Source organism: Podarcis cretensis (assembly GCF_951804945.1).
Source record: "Podarcis cretensis genome assembly, chromosome: 5".
NCBI lineage: Eukaryota > Metazoa > Chordata > Lepidosauria > Squamata > Lacertidae > Podarcis > Podarcis cretensis.
Genome location: NC_137174.1, coordinates 30605162 through 30627092, shown reverse-complemented (window position 1 = coordinate 30627092; position 21931 = coordinate 30605162). Strand labels below are relative to the sequence as shown.

Below are 21931 nucleotides of genomic sequence, written 5' to 3'. Positions count from 1 at the left end.
AGATGTCACAATGTACAATAACGCCCTAGCTCAACTGAAAGAGCACTTTGACATGAAAGATCTTGGAGAGGTAAACAACTACCTATCTCTGGAAATAGAGAGAGATCAAGATGGTAACATTCTAGTACACCAGTCACGGAAAATTGCTGATGTGTTAGGCAAACTAAACCTGATGGATGCTAACCCTGTAGACACACCGATGATAACAGGTTATCAGGTAGATGACACTGAAGAAGCATTTTCTGACACTACACTGTACAGAAGTGTGCTAGGCAAGCTAAACTTCATTGCCAGATGTTCAAGACCAGACATTGCTGTTAGCTGTAATTTGCTAAGCAGACAAGTCAACAATCCTACTGTTAAGGATTGGAAAGCTCTGAAACGCGTAGCGCGCTATTTGAAAGGCACTATGCATTACAGACTGAGATTTAACAATCAGAAGTCTGGTGGTCTTGAGATATTTGCAGATGCAAGTTTTGGAAGTGACACAACAGACAGGAAAAGTACGTCTGGAGTTTGCTATATGTACAATCAGGATCTATTTGATTGGTCATGCAAGAAGCAAACAACAGTTAGCTTAAGTACTTGTGAAGCTGAACTGAATGCACTGTCTTATTCACTTAAGGATTGTGAATGGTTGTTACAATTGTGCAAAGACATGAAAATTCCTGTCAAATGTCCAATCCAGGTTTACCAGGACAACAAAGCATGTTTGGCTTTGCTGAATTCTGAAGGTTGTAAGCAAAGCACGAAGCACTTGCAATTGAAGTTGCAACATGCTAGGGAACATATTCAGAAGGGACTCGTAACGGTGTCCTATATGCCAGGTAATGAAATTCCTGCTGATGTATTGTCCAAGATTGTATCAAGGGATCAACACTGTACCTATGTGCAGAAGTTGGGTTTGTACTGATATTGTACGAACACGCTGCCCAGTGATGTTCACAGAAAGGGGGAGGATGTTGGTTTCTGCTCTCTTCACTGTGCAGCGAAGTGCTTGTCACGAGACAGGTGTTTACATTCCACAGACAGCATTGCTGTTGGGTTTTCCCACGGGAAAGGAGACTGGATGTGACATACACTGGTTTCCTGTTTTTCACTGTTCTAAGTCAGTGATTCTCTCCGTGCTTCAGAGGAGAGAGGATGCATTTTCTGCTCCGGCAGAGGCAAGATGTTTTTCTGTAATCTACCAGCTTTGAAGTGTAAATAAAGCAATTAAGAGTATGTACACGTATTCCTCATCATTCCGCTGTGCATGGGACACTACAAATACAACACACCACTCCCCCCCCTGCCTTTTTGACATCTGCTTCCTCAGTTTCCCCATGCAGAATGAGTTCTGTCTCCAGGCAAGCAAGCATTCTGAGCATCCTTCAGTTTGGTATCAGCACGGATGGCAAGCCAGAGAACAGTGCCCAGTCTACCATTGGATCTTTGTTGAATTTGGGGATAGGGTGCTGCTGCTAGAGACAGTGCTGTCAACACAACCTGTGGTGGCTTCAAGGGCTGATAACGTGAAACGTCTTATGGCTTCGTGATGACGCCATGCTTTCTGCTTTCATGTTCGTTGACTGCCATACAAAAATACTGTTTGTCTAAAGTTGTCGTATAACTTTGCTATATGGATATCCTAAAAAAACCCCCCCCCACAAACATTTTGAAGCAGCGAGCATTTTCATGTGGTGAAACTGCAATAGTTGCTTACTGTATTCCACCATGTGTAATGTGGTTTACTCCCAGGTAGCTGTGCATGGGATCATAGCCCAGCATAACTTCCATTTCATTGCATCCCTAATGTGATAATGGTTTGTAAAGTTATCCCTCTTGGTTTAAGCAAAAGGAGCATTCTGAGCATTTGAAACCACTTTAGCTGCTGATACACACACTCTCATTGGGTATGTACAGGGTGAGTCCTTTCAAAGAGGCCCCGTGGATACAGAGTACACATGTTCCACGGGGCCTGTTTTAAAAGACTCACCCTGTAGTTTGCTGCCTTGGCTGTCATCATGAAAGATACTTCTTTAGGGACAGAGCTGTACTGGTTTGGTTAGCAATGCTTTTGCATGGGTATGCTTTTGTCACCAAAAGAATACTAGGTAAGGTTGGGCAGCAGCTAAGGACATATGAGACCAGGGCCACATATTTGGGCAGGGCAGGACAATGATAATTGAGAACTTGGAAGAGGCTGTCTAGGTTTCTCTTTCTTTCTGCAAAGAGAAGTGTCTGTACTGGAACTCAGCCTGTGCTAGTTTCACACACCACATGCTCCATGCCCAAGGCAACCTTGACAGTCCCCTCAGGCTGGAGCAGCAGTTTCCTTTGTGCCTAGACAGGCAAACCATGCCCTTCATCTTATTCCTTGCCTGTAGCCCCACTGCAGGTAATTGATCATATGCAGCCAACAATGATATAAATAGCCCAGCCAGTTGCTCTGTTAATTAGACGTCTACTGCCTTGGTTGTTTTTACTTTTTGTAGCTTTCTCAAAGTTCTTCTAATAAATAGTGAATTATTTAATGTAGGGCTTTCCAACCTTTATTCCAACCTTTGTGAATGCCACTGTCTCCAAGGACAGCTCCAGTGTCTGGGGAGTGAGTGGATCACGTCAGAGGAAATGGGGGGAAATCCTGACCCAGATGCTGATGCTTCCTGGTCTCTCTGTCTGCAGGAAGGGCTGTAGCCTGGAGGCTCACATCATGCTCATTCCTATAGGGAGGGAAAAGGTGGTGGGAGCCTTTCCCAGATGCTTATGCTTCCTGGTCTGTCTGCAGCTCAGTGGTAGAACCTTCTGCCTTGCATGCAGAAGCTTCCAGGTTCAATTCCCAGCTAGGGCTGGGTGAGACCCCTCTCTGAAATCCTGAGAGCTACTGCACATCAGTGCAGACAATGCTGAACCAAAAATCTGCTAATGCAGCTTTCTACGTTCCTCTATTTTGTGCCCTCCTTGCCAAAATTATGCCTGTTTTGAAAGGCTGCATCTGGACTGCTATGCACAGTTACACTTTGCCTCTAGTTCACTGCCTCTCCAGCTGTCTTTGGGCGAGGTTGGGCCGGATTGAACGGCACTGTGCTGTCCTTGCTGCTGCAGCGGCACTCTAGACAACATAACATAAGCTACACGCCCCCCCCCCAGTAGTGCTGTCTGCCATACTGTGAGTGGCTGAGAAAGGACAGCATTCATGTTCAGTATAGAGAAGTGCTTTTGATAGGCAGGAGATCATCCCTCTCTATCCAAAGGCTAAGCCAGGTCACCCCCTGTTTAAATGTGGGGCAAATTTGGCTTCTCCCCAAGTGGAAAGTCTCCTCTCCCTGTTTGATACCAGGTCTGATCCTATTACTTGCAGTTAATTAATACACAAGCTGCATGGAGCCTGTCATCGCGGGCAAATTCCAGGGAGCAAGAACAGTTTGTTGGAGCGGAGCAGTCATGTTGTTGTTTAGTCGTTTAGTCGTGTCCGACTCTTCGTGACCCCATGGACCAGAGAACGCCAGGCACTCCTGTCCTCCACTGCCCCCCGCAGCTTGGTCAGACTCATGCTGGTAACCTCGAAAACACTATCCAACCATCTCGTCCTCTGTCGCCCCCTTCTCCTTGTGCCCTCCATCTTTCCCAACATCAGGGTCTTCTCCAGGGAGTCTTCTCTTCTCATGAGGTGGCCAAAGTACTGGAGCCTCAGCTTCACAATCTGTCCTTCCAGTGAGCACTCAGGGCTGATTTCCTTCAGAATGGAGAGGTTTGATCTTCTTGCAGTCCATGGGACTCTCAAGAGTCTCCTCCAGCACCATAATTCAAAAGCATCAATTCTTCGGCGATCAGCCTTCTTTATGGTCCAGCTCTCACTTCCATACATCACTACTGGGAAAACCATAGCTTTAACTATACGGACCTTTGTTGGCAAGGTGATGTCTCTACTTCTCAAGATGCTGTCTAGGCCTGTCATTGCCCTTCTCCCAAGAAGCAGGCGTCTTTTAATTTCGTGGCTGCTGTCACCATCTGCAGTGATCATGGAGCCCAAGAAAGTAAAATCTCTCACTGCCTCCATTTCTTCCCCTTCTATTTGCCAGGAGGTGATGGGACCAGTAGCCATGATCTTCGTTTTTTTGATGTTGAGCTTCAGACCATATTTTGCACTCTCCTCTTTCACCCTCAATAAAAGGTTCTTTAATTCCTCCTCACTTTCTGCCATCAAGGTTGTGTCATCTGCATATCTGAGGTTGTTGATATTTCTTCCGGCAATCTTAATTCCGGCTAGGGATTCATCCAGCCCAGCCTTTCGCATGATGAATTCTGCATATAAGTTAAATAAGCAGGGAGACAAAATGCAGCCTTGTCGTACTCCTTTCCCAATTTTGAACCAGTCAGTTGTTCCATATCCAGTTCTAACTGTAGCTTCTTGTCCCACATAGAGATTTCTCAGGAGACAGATGAGGTGATCAGGCACTCCCATTTCTTTAAGAACTTGCCATAGTTTGCCATGGTCGACACAGTCAAAGGCTTTTGCATAGTCAATGAAGCAGAAGTAAATGTCTTTCTGGAACTCTCTAGCTTTCTCCATTATCCAGCGCATGTTTGCAATTTGGTCTCTGGTTCCTCTGCCTCTTCTAAATCCAGCTTGCACTTCTGGGAGTTCTCGGTCCACATACTGCTTGAGCCTTCCTTGTAGAATTTTAAGCATAACCTTGCTAGCGTGAGAAATTAGTGCAATTGTGCGATAGTTGGAGCATTCTTTGGCACTGCCCTTCTTTGGGATTGGGATGTAGACTGATCTTCTCCAATCTTCTGGCCACTGCTGAGTTTTCCAAACTTGCTGGCATATTGAGTGTAGCACCTTAACAGCATCATCTTTTAAAATTTTAAATAGTTCAGCTGGAATACCATCACTTCCACTGGCCTTGTTATTTGCAGTGCTTTCTAAGGCCCATTTGACTTCACTCTCCAGGATGTCTGGCTCAAGGTCAGCAACCACACTACCTGGGGTATATGAGACATCCGTTTCTTTCTGGTATAATTCCTCTGTGTATTCTTGCCACCTCTTCTTGATGTCTTCTGCTTCTGTTAGGTCCTTTCCACTTTTGTCCTTTATTATGGAAATCTTTGTACGAAATGTTCCTTTCATATCTCCAATTTTCTTGAACAGATCTCTGGTTCTTCCCATTCTATTGCTTTCCTCTATTTCTTTGCATTGCTTGTTTAAGAAGGTCTTCTTGTCTCTCCTTGCTATTCTTTGGAAATCTGCATTCAATTTCCTGTATGTTTCACGATCTCCCTTGCATTTTGCTTGCCTTCTCTCCCCCGCTATTTGTAAGGCCTCATTGGACAGCCACTTTGCTTTCTTGCATTTCCTTTTCATTGGGATGGTTTTCGTTGCTGCCTCCTGTATAATGTTACGAGCCTCCATCCATAGTTCTTCAGGCACTCTGTCCACCAAATCTAAATCCTTAAACCTGTTCCTCACTTCCACTGTGTATTCATAAGGGATTTGACTTAGATTGTATCTTACCGGCCCAGTGGTTTTTCCTACTTTCTTCAGTTTAAGCTTGAATTTTGCTATAAGAAGCTGATGATCTGAGCCACAGTCAGCTCCAGGTCTTGTTTTTGCTGACTGTATAGAGCTTCTCCATCTTTGGCTGCAGAGAATATAATCAATCTGATTTCGATGCTGCCCATCTGGTGATGTCCATGTGTAGAGTCGTCTCTTGTGTTGTTGGAAAAGCATGTTTGTGATGACCAGCTTGTTCTCTTGACAGAACTCTATTAGCCTTTGCCCTGCTTCGTTTTGATCTCCAAGGCCAAACTTGCCAGTTGTTCCTTTTATCTCTTGACTCCCTACTTTAGCATTCCAATCCCCTATAATGAGAAGAACATCCTTCTTTGGTGTCACTTCTATAAGGTGTTGTAAGTCTTCATAGAATTGGTCAATTTCAGTTTCTTCAGCACCAGTAGTTGGTGCATAAACTTGGATTACTGTGATGTTAAAAGGTCTGCCTTGGATTCGTATCGAGATCATTCTATCATTTTTGAGATTGCATCCCAGTACAGCTTTTGCCACTCTTTTGTTGACTATGAGGGCCACTCCATTTCTTTTACGGGTTTCTTGCCCACAGTAGTAGATATGATGGTCATCCGAACTGAATTCACCCATTCCCGTCCATTTTAGTTCACTGATGCCCAGGATGTCAATATTTATTCTTGCCATCTCATTTTTGACCACCTCCAACTTACCCATGTTCATGGTTCTTACATTCCAGGTTCCTATGCAATATTTTTCTTTACAGCATTGGACTTTCCTTTCACTTCCAGGCATATCCGCAACTGAGCGTCCTTTCGGCTTTGGCCCAGCCGCTTCATCAGCTCTGGATCTACTTGTACTTGCCCTCCGCTCTTCCCCAGTAGCATGTTGGATGCCTTCCGACCTGAGGGGCTCATCTTCCAGCGTCATAACTTTTATATGCCTGTTGTCTTTGTCCATGGAGTTTTCTTGGCAGGGATACTGGAGTGGCTTGCCGGTTCCTCCTCCAGGTGGATCACGTTTGGTCAAAACTCTCCACTATGACCTGTTCATCTTGGGTGCCCTGCTCGGCATAGTTCATAGCTTCTCTGAGTTCTTCAAGCCCCTTCGCCACGGCAAGGCAGTGATCCATGAAGGGGGGAGCAGTCATAGCTGAGTATTATTTTCCACTGTGTTTTCATCTTTCTCTGCTTTCAGACATAAAAAAAGAGGTGGATGGTGGAGAAAAGGAGTGTGAATCAATTAAATAATTCTACGACCATGGTTTTTCTCACTTCACAGAGTTATTTTGCTGAACTCTGAGTCATTTTGGGAAAATGTGACTTCATGCTTCCATAGAGTTTCCTTAGTCACCTGTGTAATGAAAGGGGCTTCCTTTCTTGTAGGGCGGCCCTAGATACAGGCACAGATAAATGGGCTAATGTTTGCAGTCATCCTTAGCAGCTGGTTGGCTGACTCATCCTCCCTCTTTTAAACCTTGCTTTATTTTTAAAAAATCAACTCTACACTCTTCATTTTCTTATCCCTCCAGAAGAAAGTATTCCAGGCACATGTATTCCCCACAGAGAAGGCAAGATATGCTAATTTATAATTATCCTCATTAGGTGGGATGGTGAGAGCACACAGCTGCAAGAAAGAGGAAATTAGTCTCAATGGGCTATAATTGTCTTGCAAATGAAAAGTTCTGAGCCCAGAGTACTGGGAAATGGCACCAAGTGTAAGCTTCCAGTCTAGGCACACTCAAGACGAGAGAAGACCATGCTAGGCCACTGGCATTATTCACCACTGGCATTAGTTGTGACAGCTGTGGGTGCCAGGAGCAGGTCAGCAATAACTCACACGGCTTCAGTGAGGTTAACTCATTATTCAGAGAAACAAGACAGCTCCAGAGGCCATGCCTAGAGAGCACAGCAACTCTTGCCAGTAGAACTCATTTCTCTGAGGCAGTTGAGAGGACTGACGTTCCCCACCTTACCACAGCTCCTTAAATCTCCTCCCCAGGGTCGTTCCCAAGCAAGCTGAGGCACTGTCTCTGTGCCTGTCTGTGCTCCACCCTTTTCATATCTCTTCTGGTTCTGGGAAACCAGGGGCGAGGGGAGCTGGTTGCAGCATGAGAGGGCGACCACTTGACTTCCTCACCTGCCTTACTCAGCTCTGCCTCTTGGTTCCCCTCCTCTTCTGCCTCTGCTTCTGCCGCTGGGCTGCTCTCTGCCACAGACATTTCCTGCTCACTAAACCCCGTTACCTCTTCAGCTTCTGAAACCTCCTCCCAGTCTGCTCCATCTTCTCTCTCTGGCTCTGAGTCTTCTTCCCTTGGGGGTTCTCCAGCTGGTACCTTCCACCACTCCTCTGCATCTAGCCAGTCCATGCCATCTTGCTCCTCTTTGTATATTTTAAGAGCAGGACTGATAATGCTATGCAAAAACCAAGGCTGCCCCCGCGAAACAGCATCATCTTAAGTTCTCCCCTTGTATTCTGTGATGGAAAGGAATGGGTAGCTGTGTTATGTTAAGTTATTCATCTTCCTGCCCCAGCCCGATGAATTTTGAGTCATGTAAAGAAGTCTCAGTCTGCATTCGTGCATTGGTTACACCGACCAACTTCTTCTTGGGAGAAAATATGCTGCATTTCACTTGCCTTCCAACCAAACATCTCAAATCTCAGTGAACATTAGCTGTGTCAGAAAGCTGAGCGTCAGCTGGGAGCAGCTTATCGGAAGAGGGAAGTGTTAAAAGGTGCACAGAGACCCTCTCTGTTTCAGCTAACAATAGGCCATTTATTACTTTTAATTCTGCCTCCCTTACCCAGACAGCAAGCATGTAAATGAGGAGTTTTGATCCAGCACTAAAGAAGGTAACTGAGATAGAGAAAGAGAGAGAGAGAGAGAGCATGTTAGGCATTACATTCTCTAATAAAGATTATTGCAGAGGGAGACTGATAAGAGGAAGCTTTTAAAAATAGATTTAATTTAAGGTAAACTTTCTACTGCTGCACCTAGTTCCTACTTTTTATTTTAAGTTCAAATATAGAAATACGGAAGTTCGGCAGGAAAAAATCTCAGGCACCTGGTCCTTTAGGTGCCTAGAATTTTTATTCAGGCGCCTAATTATTTGAAATATCTTTTCCTGGCTCTGTTTACCAGCGGTGAACATCTGCTTCCTTCAAGTGATTGATTCTCTTCAAGGGACTGGATCATGTTATGTTCCTCACGTGATTCTTTTAAAAATAATAATAATAGCCACTTCCATTTTTCAGAATGTCAGAATCTCAAATCTGGCAAAACGTGGAGACTTGTAGAAGCATTTAACACAGCAATTATGGCTCCACATGTCCATTTTCTCACCACAGTAGTTTTCATGTCACCCGATTTCACGGTCTGCAGCTACAGCTGCTCTCCAACTACAGGCGTTCCAGGAGCTGTGTAGGAGCTCTACTCATTGAGTAGCCACATCCCTGGATAGACCAGGGTGTACTTAAGTTGCTTTACTGTCTCATTCAACTCTTTCAACTGTGATTGGAAACATCCTTGAGCATGAAGTTGTTATGCTTATACACTTGTTCTATATGCTGGAGGAGCAGAACTTATTCTCTCAAATACCTCACACCTGCTCTTTTTAGACTGAAACATCAGAATTTGTCAGTGTATGACTTCGGTATGAGATTCTATAGTGCATCTTTTCCACTTGTTCCCTCATTAAATTTTCGCAGCTGACTTAGCTGTTGGCTTTATTTTCAGAGTACCTGCACTGTTTTTGACATGTCAACTTTTCTGGAATAGGTGTTGATAATTATTTAGCGGTGCACAGTAATTATATTGTTTCCACGCACTACTTCCCTGTTCCCAACAGTCTTTGCAGGGCAGAGAGAAAGGAATAAATATATTTTTGTCACGATCTATTTATAAACATATATTTATTGGGGCACAGAAGCAAGCACACAGACAAGCAGTGCTAGATTCAAGGCCGTATCAGTGCAATCTTCAGAGTTCTCTCTGCAGGAACTTGTTAGCACCTCTGCTAAACTGTTACTCCCCACCCGGCAACCCCCCAAAACCCTGTTTTTCAGCATTGCACACTCCTTTAACTCAAACCGGGCACATTAGTTCTCATCTACACTGCAGAATCAGATATATGGTTCAAGGAGACTTTGGACAAAGGGTAGGCTAATGGAGTCTTGGTGCCCTGTCAGCTACCAGGCTGTGCCTTTTAAAGGGAGGCCTTGTAGCAAACAGGAGTTTTGTCAACTTTATGTGAAAGAATGTCATGCCTTGCTGCAGCCATACGAAGCATTTTGGTAGATAAATTCTTCATTACTCATGTTGGAATTTGGCCAACACACTGAGGACCCCTTTGCCTTGAGGAAGATATTTCAAATGTCACAAGATTTCAAATGCACATGTGTGTATATGACCTCAGCTTGACATCTAATTGGGGAAAAAACACGGCTGGACTGATACATGATACTTTCTGAAGCATAGTCACATATAAAAATCAACAGCTGTAAAAGCTGCATGCAGATACGCCAAAAATGTGAATTGACCATGCGAGGCTTACATAGTTCCATATCACAGTTGCTTTTCTACTACTACTACTATGTCTTGCATGGGGGTTATATTTCTGGAATGGCACATATAGGCAAAGATACATACCACCCCCCTGGAATTGCCCTGCACAATCATCCTTACCTTCCAGGTAAGGCAGAGAGCTTGCTTACCAGGCTCTGGGATGGTCTCATATGATCTCGTGGGGCTGGCTGAGTTCTCACAAGATATTGTGGGAACTCAGGTGGCCCTGCCAGATCTCGCGAGACAATCCCAAAGCCTGGTAAGTAAGGCAGGGAGTTGAAAAGCTGTTTCCATGCCAGGAAAACCTGGCACAAAAGTAGATTCTAAGATCTCCACCTTGCACACAGTTAATTTGTGGGATTTTGACCGACCGGCTTTCAATTGCATAAGGTTGAAATCATGCCAGATAATTGCGTGGAAGATGCAATTATACCATACACTGATGTCAAAGAGAGCATAGCTTGGGAAGAATGGAAAGAAAAGGATTTCTCATCACAATATTGTACTTGATTTTTTGGAAGACATTTGCTTAGGGTTGCCGCATGTCTTGAATTTCCCAGACGTAGCTGGTATTTGACCCTCATAAACATGACAGCCAATTTCCTAAAAAATAGCTCTAAAACTCTCCTTTTTTGAGATTTTGCAAAAAAATATATATCATTGTAATGCTTTCTGGTTTTCAGACAGCCCAGACTACTAAGCTCCCCTGGATTTTATGTGGTTGTGACATATCCAGGTTTAAACACACAATTCTGTTGCTGTCATGTCTAGTTTAACCTTATGGTCTTCTCAGAGGCTTTGGTAAAGTTTCTGCATTCAGAAACCGAGAGTTCAAAAAGAAATGGAACTGAAAAGCATGTTTGAAGCTATGTAAAGGGATTTGCATATTTTATTTCACCCCTCCACCCCAGTACCTCAAATATATTGACATGTTCACATCTTGGCAGTTACAGACCCTGGACACGACATGGAAAGCTTTGCTGTCTGGGTGGAAACTGATTAATGGAAGCCGTAAGCTCAGGAAACCGAAAGAGCAGCCGTCACACAATCGCACATTCCATCAGAATAGTTAAGTGAACATCAGCTAGCAGAGACTTTTAAAATGCATAAATGGATGCAGGGCTCTTTTCAATACCCATCGCTGCGAAGATAATCTAAGCAGGGTTTTCGAAACCAAGTACCAGTCTTGCTCTGAGCTCCTGATCATTTATGCTTTTCAATAGGCTGCTTTATGCACCGGGAGGCAGAGAAGTTAACTGAAACTGCTCTGTTGGGAATTGACGCAGTTCTAAGAATCCAAGTGAAGAAATAGCTTCTTGTAGACGCTTCGCTTGTAACACCATTAAGTGAATGTTTCTTTAAGCAGCGCAAATATTACCCGTATTTGTATATCTACTGTGAGCAGGAGGGACATCCGTTTACTGCATTTAAAAACCCTAAAACCCTGCAAATGGAATCATTTTCAGATACTGGGTATGCTCATTTAGTACTGGGGGTGCAGCACTGCAGCAACAGGCTGTGTCCCAAATCTACACGCATTCATTGTAACGTCTGAAAGAGAGAGGGCTGCCTCAGGAATTGGGAAAAGCCTTTACAGGTGATTCAAGGAAGGTGTGTTGCCTGGTGGTGTGTCTGTGAAGTGGGAGAGTAGCATTGTGCCAACAAATAATAATAATAATAATAATAATAATAATAATAATAATAATAATAATAATAATATTAACAACAACAATAACAACTTTATTACAGTCATACCTCGAGTTACAAATGCTTCAGGTTGCATTTTTTCGGGTTGCGGACCACCGAAACCTGGAAGTACCAGAACGGGTTACTTCCGGGTTTCAGCAGTCACGCATGCGCAGAAGCGCTAAATCGTGCTTTGCACATGCGCAGATGCGCCAAATCACAACCGTGCGTGCACAGACGCGCCGCTGTGGGTTGCGAACGTGCATCCTGCACGTATCACGTTCACAACCTGAGCGTCCACTGTATTTATATCCCGCCCATCTGACTGGGTTTCCCCAGCCACTCTGGGCGGCTCCCAACAGAGGACTAAAAACAGAATAAAACTTCAAACATTAAAAACTTCCCTAAACAAGGCTGCCTTCAGATGTCTTCTAAAAGTCAGATAGTGGTTTATTTCCTTGACATTTGGTGGGAGGGTGTTCCATAGGGCAGGCGCTACTACCGAGAAGGCGCCAGGCCTAGAGACATACAACGGATGTCAGAAGAGAGCCTATGCACACACAACAGTATCAGTCAGGAACAGTTTTCCACTATGATATCACTCTCCCCACAACCGAACCTGTGTAGAGAGCTGGATAGGGTTTGCAAAGGAAAAAAGCCTCCACGGGGGGCCCTGTTACAAATAATGCATATAGATTGGCAGGTGTGGGGAGAGCTTGGCTCTGTGACGCCACCCCTTCCTCCCCTGTGCATTCATTGTCCGGAAAGAGTGAGCCAAATCCTGCAAGGGAGCCAGAGCTTAACGTTCTCCGTTTGTTCTGCTCCCCCCCTGCTCCCTAGCACCTTCTGTTCTCTACTAGAGTGAAAGCTCCAAATGTATGTTTTTGGGTAAAGGGGCACTTCCTAAATCCAGAATGGCATAAAAATAGTAGATCATTAAATATGCGGCAAAGATATTCAGTTAATAGGAAGGTGGAGGATTCCAGTCTGATGTGATGAACTGAATGGTATGGAAACTTGCTGTTCAGCTTTGAGCAGCCAACAGCACCGAAGGAAGACAGCCAATCCCTATGGGGTCACTTGGTATTTAATAGTCCATACCAAAAACATAAACTCCAAACCTGCTAATAGATCTACGGGGGTTAGCGGTTCGAAGAATATTATCCACAGTATCCCCCAAGGTTATGGTGATATGTTTTGCATGTTGCTGCTTTCGGAGGTGGCCCATAGATAGAACTACCGTACTTCCATGTTCACATCCTTGGCTTATTGGTGACTTTGAACTATGAGTGAGCTTGACACATTCACACGCAATGCGATCCAAATAGTGCTTCAGTTTTGAGGGGAAGGGAGTGGCTTTGGCAAGTCTCCTTTACTCATTAAAGAGCTGTGAGGGGTCTCTGGCATTAGCATCACGGAGTGTGAGTCAAATGAACGGACTCCCGGTTGGCCATTTCCATATTTATTCCTGTGATTCCTGATTTTCCGGCATCTTCTGGTTCTCCTGGAGCAGATTCCTAGGCTCCCTGCCATTGCGCCGCGGAAACAGTCTCTTTAGGAAGAATCAACTCCTTTACCCAGATGAACACAAGATGCTGAAACCGGCCTTCCTGATTTCCTTCCTTCATCACATGATGTCTTGAAATACTTTCTTTGGCACCTCTTTCATCTGAAAAGCGAAGCAGAGTCCTGGCCTGTTTCAACTAAGTGGTAGATTACCACTTAGCCTAAGGCCAGCTCTGTCACTTATTCTTGTGCCCCAGTGTATGAACTGCCCAAAGTGATTCTTGCCATGTTAAAGCTCTAGGATAGGATCTTGTAGCCTAATATAGTGAATGCTTCTGTCCAAGTGATGCATGCTACTAGATTTCTGGTGAAAATAGCTTCTGCCCCAAGGGATGAGGCCCATGCAATCATAGAGGGCAAAAGTCAGAGTAGTTCCTCGACCCACCAGAGCTTAGTACTGTCACCCTCCTTTTATACAGCCCAGTGTTTGAGTGGAAATCTTATTTTAAAGGACATTAATCACTAATTTAGCTGTAGTCAACGGGAAGCTGAAAAAAGGCTCAACCTCCAAACAGGAATTGTTTAAATAAAAGATACAAGGAGCCTGCTAAAAAGTGATCCAATAAGACCAGCTGATGTTATTAATACATTTTATTTGGGGGAAAATAATCAAAAATCAGGTCAGAGTGGTGGGGAACAGGCTGTCAATGCAGAAAACACTGGACTTCAGTGACATTATCTGGATTCTCCATAAAAAGTGAGCAGAGGATGGCAATTCCAGAGACAATCACTACTGTCTCTTGAGCCGTTAATGTTACCAACAACTTCATCCCTGATCTTTAATTCGTTGTTTTAGATCAAGGTATGGTTCACACATGCATGTTCATCAATAAAAATCATACACATAGGTAAACATTTTATCAAAATTAAAATATGTTTATACAGTGGTACCTCGTTTTATGAACTTAATTCATTCCGGAGGTCTGTTCTTAACCTGAGGTACCACTTTAGCCAATGGGGCCTCCTGCTGCACGATTTCCATTCTCATCCTGGGGCAAAGTTCTCAACCTGAGGTACCACTGTATTGCACAAAACATTAACATGTAGCTTTGCTTTTAACAAATGAATTGTACTGTATTTACTCAAATCTAATGCACACCTTTTTTGGCCAAATTACATTGCAAAAATTAAGGTTTACATTCGTCAGCAAATACCTTTTTTACTTTCAAGGTTCTGAAAATTGAGGTGCACATTAGATTTGATGACACATTAGACTTGAGTAAATACGGTATTTCTCAATGTTCATCATAATATAGTTGTACCTCGGAAGTCTAACAGAATTTGTTCTGGAAGTCCGTTCAACTTCTGAAACATTTGACTTCCAAAGTTCAGCTTCTGATTGGCAACCCTGCAGCCAATCAGAAGCCGCGGAAGCCCTGTCAGATGTTCAGCTTCCAAAAGAACGTTCGAAAACTGGAACACTCACTTCCGGTTTTCGATTGTTCAGGAGCCAGAACATTAGACTCCCAAGGCGTTTGGGAGCCGAGGTACAACTGTACAAACGTTTCCTCTGTCCCTTTGAAATCAAACTTCTGTAATATATGCAAAATCGTTTCCCCAACTCCTTTATGCTTCAAATGGTCTATTTCCTAAGTTAGATGGGTTCCAGGCAAAATTCCTTCGGTCCCTACTTCAGGTTACAAATTGTGTTCCTAATTCAATTCTATTTCTGCAAACAAGTAAATGTCAGCTTTACACCAAAGCGTGATGGGCTGCCTTGAAATATTGGCTAAAGATTTGGCCTGGGGAAAGGATTACTTGTACATTTAACCAACAAGGAGTCTATCAGCTCCTGGTCAAAAACTATGGCCCGAAAAGCCTCCTTGATTGGACTTTCACCATCCTTTTTATATCATCTGGGTTATGATACTGCCCTTAAATCCTTGAGGCAGAGGTTATAGGACATTTCATACAGCGATCTTCGATCTCGATCTTATGTAACCTGTGGACCGTTTGCATCTGGAATTCAAAATGGACATGATTTTCAGTTACCTTCATATCTTATGAAACTTTCAGTACCTAACTATCGTTGACTGTTTACCAAAGCCAGATTAAATGTATTTTCATCTGAAGTACTAAACGCCAGACTGGCCAGCATACCCTATCAGTATAGGCTCTGTTTACGTTCTCAGGATGTGGACTGTATGAAGCATATCTTACTACACCGTTGCCAGTATAAACAAGCCGGGGATAAATTAATCAAACCCTTATTGGTAAACTTACTGGCGAAATCTGAAACCTTCTATCTCAAGTATCTTCTTGAAGATAAGTCAAAGGATAATACCCTGGCCGTGGCTAAGTTTGTCTCAGAGGTAATAAGATCTAGAAACCAACATGCTCCAAATAAAACTTAGTGACTGCCTTATAATCTTTACCCTGTATTTCTGCTGTATCTTGCTTTGAAACTGTTTCTTGTGGGTCTTGGGACCTTAATAAAGAATGTGTGTGTGTAATATATTGGATTGCGGTAGAGATGGAATTTTTTGAAAATTCAAGAAATGCACATGGATTTCTTTAATTCCTGTTTCGACCCTTCGCCTAGACAAGAAATAAGGATTTCCCCAAATTTTGCTAAAGACGTGAACAATTTTTGTATATTATATGCATACACAGTTTCATTCCAAGTTTCCTAAATTATCCAGAACATACTTACAGCTGTGTTTATAACTATAAAATAGGTATACAGTATAGGAATATTCTTATGAAATTGTGTTAACAGAAATATAGTACAACATGGCTCTTGACTCTTTTATACATATAGCTGCATATATTTGTACATATAATCCCCTCCACCCTTCCCACAAAAAAACCCCTAGCAGTGTCTGAGCACCTTGGACATATGGGTGCTTGCTAACCAAAGGCAATCTCATGTTAGCAAAACTCAATCTTAAGTGAGATGTAAACAGCACCTCTTTCTTCAGTAGCCAGTATAAGCATGCTTTTTTAACCAAACCAAACCAAACCATGTATTTTGGGCCTAAATGGGGGAAGATGACTTCAGTGAAAACAAGTGTGTGGGTTTTTTGGTTTTTGTTTGGCAAATTGGGTATTTGATTATATGTTTGTATAACAAATAGCAGGTAGTTTGCCGTATGCAGCAGCCTCTCCACCTCCCTTGTTCCCCTGCCAAGGAGAGTTACAAGGGTAGAAAACCCTTGAATTTAAGTTTTGTTCACTGTAGTGTAAACATTATTTCCTCTTTGTGACATTTAGTAGTGGGTGGCCCGTTAAATTCATTTGAGAAGAGAAGATCTACTGACTTCAGTAAAGGAAGAGGGTAGCACGAGCCTTCTAAAAACAGCAAATTCCCATTTTATGCATGTCTTGAAAAGACTGTGCTGTTAAGAATACGGAATCTTTACTGCCCTGAAAAATGGTAATAGCCACAATAGTCCATGGCAGCTGTTGCCATCAGAAAGAAAGACTTTAAGGCAGACAGTAGTTTTATGAGAGCTGAAAGTGGTTTGAGAGAGGTTTTGTTTCTCATGGAAATGAGTACAGTGGTACCTCAGGTTACATACGCTTCAGGTTACATACGCTTCAGGTTAAAGACTCCACTAACCCAGAAATAGTGCTTCAGGTTAAGAACTTTGCTTTAGGATGAGAACAAAAATCAGGCTCCGGCGGCGCGGCGGCAGTGGGAGGCCCCATTCGCTAAAGTGGTGCTTCAGGTTAAGAACAGTTTCAGGTTAAGTACGGACCTCCGGAACGAATTAAATACTTAACCTGAGGTACCACTGTACAAACATATTTCTTGCCTCTGGTCAAATAGGTGGGGCAGGTTTTTGAGGCAGTGCTTGAACCTCTGAAATCTTGAAGCAAATAAGTAGGACCATACTGTTACCAACAAGAAAGATGGCAGAATCAAAAACAAGTAACCTTTAACTCCTCCTGCGCAGCAAAAGATAAGCCAGCATCCGCTTCTCCAGCCTGTTCCCTGCTTGGTCCTGTTGTCAACGCTCCCTTCCCCTGTTTGCTATGTTAGCACACCTGGCTTCGTGATCAGGTTGGGGAGGGTGTGGACCCCAGGACCAGGAAGAGAGCAAGCAAGAGAAGCTGATGGTTCCTTAGAAGGTATTTGTAGTTTAGCTTTGTCAACAGTAGCAGCTATGCCTCATTCAGACTTTCTTCAGCCCTTTCTCCTCCTTTCAAAGACGAAGAGCAGCAGCAGCAGTGTCCTCAAACTGAAAGGCCTTCTGTCATCGCAGGTGCCCAAGCAACGTGACCACCTGTTCTGAGCATCGCCACTAGCGCTGCTGTAATAGCTGCATGGCATAGCCTTTGATGAAGCCGTGCCCCGTAAATCTGCTGCACTCTGAACAACTCTGAAACAGAATATACCAAATGACTCCATGACTCTGTAGGCCGGTACTGTTATTCCTCTTCTCCCAAATTACTATTTGTGCAGTACAATTGCCACCTCTGTTTAACGAAATGTTAGAGGGCCATTTAAAAACTAGCAAGCCCACTAACGTAAGTTTGCCAGTGTTTCGTGCAAACAGCTCCCCTTGTGCCATTCAAGTAGTACATTCCCCTATGTGAGGACTATGCCATATCAAAAGAGAGGCAAGAAGTGATGGTAGGAAGAGATCGTAAGAGGTAATCACGGCATCTTTTATTCTGAGGTGGAAACCCATGACTAAGTGCAATGAAGTAATTCATTCTCGATTTCTAATCATGCTGCCACCATAAAACCCCCATCAGTTCAAGCACACAGGCAGTAGAGGAAGTCAAACACAGCCCAAATGCTTGTCTTTGTTTCCCAGCAACTGTGTCACATGATGGAGTGGCTGCTATGTGAAACAACAACAAAACCCTTGTTTTTAGAGGATGCTCCACAAGTTACAGGAGGCAGGCACCATCCTTTAAGAAGCATGTCTTCCTGTGTGTGTCCTGAAGAGGTGCTTTCCTTCCATGAGTTTTCAAAATGCTTATTAATTCACCATGTATTGATTTTTTAAAAAATGTGCTGTCTGATTAACATGGGGAAAATAGAGATGTTGCACAGGTCCATGACTCTCATTTGTTTCACCCAGCAACCCTGTAAGCTAAGTTAAAGAAAAATAAGTTGCAAAAGGGGAAAGTACACATGGTTCAGGTCCGATAGGGTATCCACCAATTAAAAAAAAAAAATCAAAATATTTTTGATTAACGAAATATGGCCACCCTAATTGACCTGATTCAGAAATGAAGAACCTGCAGCTCTCCAGATGTTGCTGGACTGCAGCTCCTATTGTCCCTGCCAATTGGGCATGCTCTCAGGAGCTGGTGGGAATTGGAATCCAACATCTGCAGGGCTACAGGTTCCCAGCCCTCGCCAAATTGGAGCTAGTCCGATTAAATATATATTTGTGTCCATCTTCCTTGTCCTGCAACATCTTCTTACTCTGTATTATTTGTTTGCATCAATGGGCTGTTTCCTCTTCCAAGAAAGGATGTAGGAAGCTTAAGTACAATACTAAAATATGCTTTGTTTTGTTTGGACTTTCAGTCTGAGGTTAAGAATCTTGTCTGATGCAACATCTGGCAGGATTCCTCTGGCTCATGTTCCCATGATGTAAAGAGTAAGAATCAGACTGTAAAGAAGCAATAATCCATAATTGGCTGTACCACTTCAGAGCAATCATTTGAGCGTATGCCAATGATGAAATTATGTTCTGAATGTAATACACCTATTGGCTTTTATTGGTGCAGTGAGGGGGGATTCCTAAAGCAGATATTAAACATGGAATTTAGAAATGTGGTTGAGCAGAAGTAAAGTTACTGAAGAACAACTTCCCCAATGATGCTTCTTCACAACGAAAGTGCTTTCCATTCTCCACAACAGAAGCCTTTGAGCTCTTGAGTAGTTTTGCTCCTTTAACTGTATTTGGAAATGCCACCGCCATCTGACATAGGACAACTGCAGATGTCAAGTGAGCAGAGGTTTGAGTGTTTTTGCATCTTGTGTAAAGCATGCAGGCTTCTTCCCCCGGAAGTGCACCTCCAGGCTTTGAATAGGACAGGGCGAGAGGGAGCATGAATCACACATATTCTCCCACTTCGTTTCATGTAACCAGGTGTGCTGAGTGAGCGCACCCAATAATGGTCAAGCCAGATGATTTAAAAACTTGTCCAGCCTTGTTGCACTATTTATGTTTAGCTTTAAAAGTTCACAAGCAACAGTTCAGGATTCTGATGCCAGGACACAGTTTTAGAATTCTGAAATGAGTTTAGAAAAAGAGTGCAGCCTGTGTATTACAGGGGAAGGTAGCTGACTGGGTACTTTTTTGTTTGTATTGTTTTGTTATGAAATAAAGAGGGTTTTTGGAGGGGAGTGGGGAGTCCCTGGGATATTGTTTGAGGTGACCTTACTGTTAGGTAGTGGGTGAACATATCAGACGACACAGCAATTCTTCAACAGCTCTAGTTTATTCACAGGCCAGAACAGAACTGAACTGAAGGGTTCAGCCAGCCTGCTTATATAGAGCTCCACTACAACACAACTGTAACAACTTTCTGTAACTATCCAATCACTGAACGTCACCTTCAATCCCTTATTTGCATATGTGGACCTGAGTGAAAACTATCTACAGTATCCCCCTGCTGGCCCAGGGTGAGAACATCAGTACGTAACAGGTAGGATGAGGTTCAAAGAGAGCAAGTCGTTCGTTTTAGTGCCAGAGGTGCCATTTGGATTCCCATGCACAAGAATTCCTTGGGCTGTATCATCTGGACCAGGGGTTTTCAAACTCATTACCCCCATGGTCCATTGGAGACTGGGGGCAGAGCTTGGCATAATCAGCTGGCAATTACTGATATCAGTTTTTATCTAACCTGCCTTGGAAATTGCCAGATTCTTTGCCACATCACTTTCCTAGCTTTCCTCAAGCTATAATTACAAACATTAGCTCCGGAGGTTTTGTGACTGCCGCCCCACCCCCATTTTAGGCAGAATTTGCTGGCCCAGAGGGTTGAGCCTCAACATACAGAAGGCTTGTTCTTTTATATTTTCTCCTTCCCGCCCTGGTGTGCATCCCAAAGTATTTTTATCCGTTTCCTGTAATTTCTTCTCCCATTTGCCTTTCACACTCAATTTGTGCCTTTCTCGCTCTCTCTTTCTCCCCCACCCCTGTCCTGAACCCCCACTAATTTCTTTCCTCCTTGGCCCTTTTGCATCTGTTTCTTCTTCCTTTAACAGCTTCCCTCTCTTATCCCCTTCCTCTTTCTTCCCACTTTGCTTGCTTGTTTCTAATAAATATCAAAATTTTATCTGTTAATATTATTTTAGCTTCTTATTCCATTTCTAATTTCCTTCAACGCCTTCTTGGGCCCTTTCCCCTCAGAGGAAGCTTCCTCCCTCCTCATCTCCAAAGCCCTTCTGTCTCCTGGCCATCTTTACTCAACATGCAAGAAGTTGCTCGTTCAGCTGAAAGGCTTATGGCGACGGCAGGCAAGAGGTTAAGCAAGTGAAGAGGGACAGAGCAGGCTGTTGCACTAAGGCTTGCCTGAAAGTGGGCCCACTGGTGAATCCTGTCCCACTGTTTGACAGACATTGTTCTAGAGGAGGGTTTCCCAAACCTGGGTCTCCAACTGTTTTTGGACTACAATTCCCATCTTCCCTGGCCACTACTCCTGCTAACTAGGGATGATGGGAGTTGTAGTCCAAAAAAACAGCTGGAGACCCCAGTTTGGGAAACCTTGTTTGAGAGGGTGGATTTTGCACAGCCCAGAAATCAAATAATTAAAGTACCACATGGTGCAAATAGAACCAATCTTTTTAATAATCTAAAAATAAGTAAATCTGTCATCAGCATTTTGCTTTTCTTTGAGCTATATACTATTTAAATATTACACTCGAATGGCCTGCAACACAATGAAAAGGCTGCTCCTGGTTGCCTGCCCCATGATGTTTCCCACCCTGCTGAGATGAAAGCGATTCTGAAGAGCATCCTTAAGCAAAGTCTCAAATGAAAACTGCAGACCATATTGCTTTGTGAGCCACCGTAGGCTTTTAACAGTCCTTAGAAAAGCTCATAAACCGAAATATGACTTTTAAGAGGAAGCCTGTGGTGAGACAGAGGTCAACGAGCCTGCTTACTATAAAAGTCTGGCTCAGAGCAACAGTTCTGAACTGAAAGGGCACGTACAGACGGAGGAGTAAGGACGGCTTCAAACGACCCGAATTTCTTAAAGCTTTGTGATGAACAAACTCTTCATCCGGCTCCCAGTGCAAGCACCAAGCTAAAGTTGCTTTTTGGAGGTAGCTAGCACAAGAAAAAGTTAGTGATCTGTAACAGACCTAGGTTTGGAATTCATCCTCAATTAGACGTATTCTGGCAAGACTATAGATATATATATTTTTTGCTGGTTTGTTTTGACTTTATTCTTTAACCCTTCTCTACAGGCCCCAAGTTAAATTAATATTCAGCTTACCATGAGCTGCCAGCTGCCTCACCTGGATTTTGCCCTCATTTCAGCCTCATGACCCTGGTTCTTGACTGTCCATATGGAAGACAATTGTTTTCCATGTTAATTTACCCATGGGCGTCTCGTTCATTATTCCTTATTGTATCGTATCCTCATCCAGCCCATACTGACACTCAACTTCATACTTCACATAGCAG

The 21931-nt window shown here is 43.5% G+C and overlaps 1 protein-coding gene and 1 long non-coding RNA gene across 4 annotated transcripts in view; one reads left to right on the top strand and one right to left on the bottom strand.

Annotated features, from left to right (window-relative positions):
- LOC307216338 overlaps window positions 1-21931 on the bottom strand; it is a 71527-nt gene that overhangs the window by 11942 nt on the left and 37654 nt on the right. For both annotated transcript variants that reach the window (XR_013839037.1, XR_013839038.1), the window contains exon 3: window positions 21741-21805. This is a non-coding gene — a long non-coding RNA (uncharacterized lncRNA). The remainder of the gene's footprint in view (window positions 1-21740; window positions 21806-21931) is intronic.
- The window catches only part of CHST3 (carbohydrate sulfotransferase 3), a 52939-nt gene that overhangs the window by 14930 nt on the left and 16078 nt on the right, over window positions 1-21931 (top strand). Inside the window, exon 1 of one of the 2 annotated variants that reach the window (XM_079976356.1) lies at window positions 19732-19943. The exons of the other annotated variant lie outside the window; for it this stretch is intronic. The gene's annotated coding sequence lies outside the window, so the exon portion shown is untranslated. Of the gene's footprint in view, window positions 1-19731; window positions 19944-21931 lie in introns of those variants that run through there. 2 annotated transcript variants of the gene reach the window in all.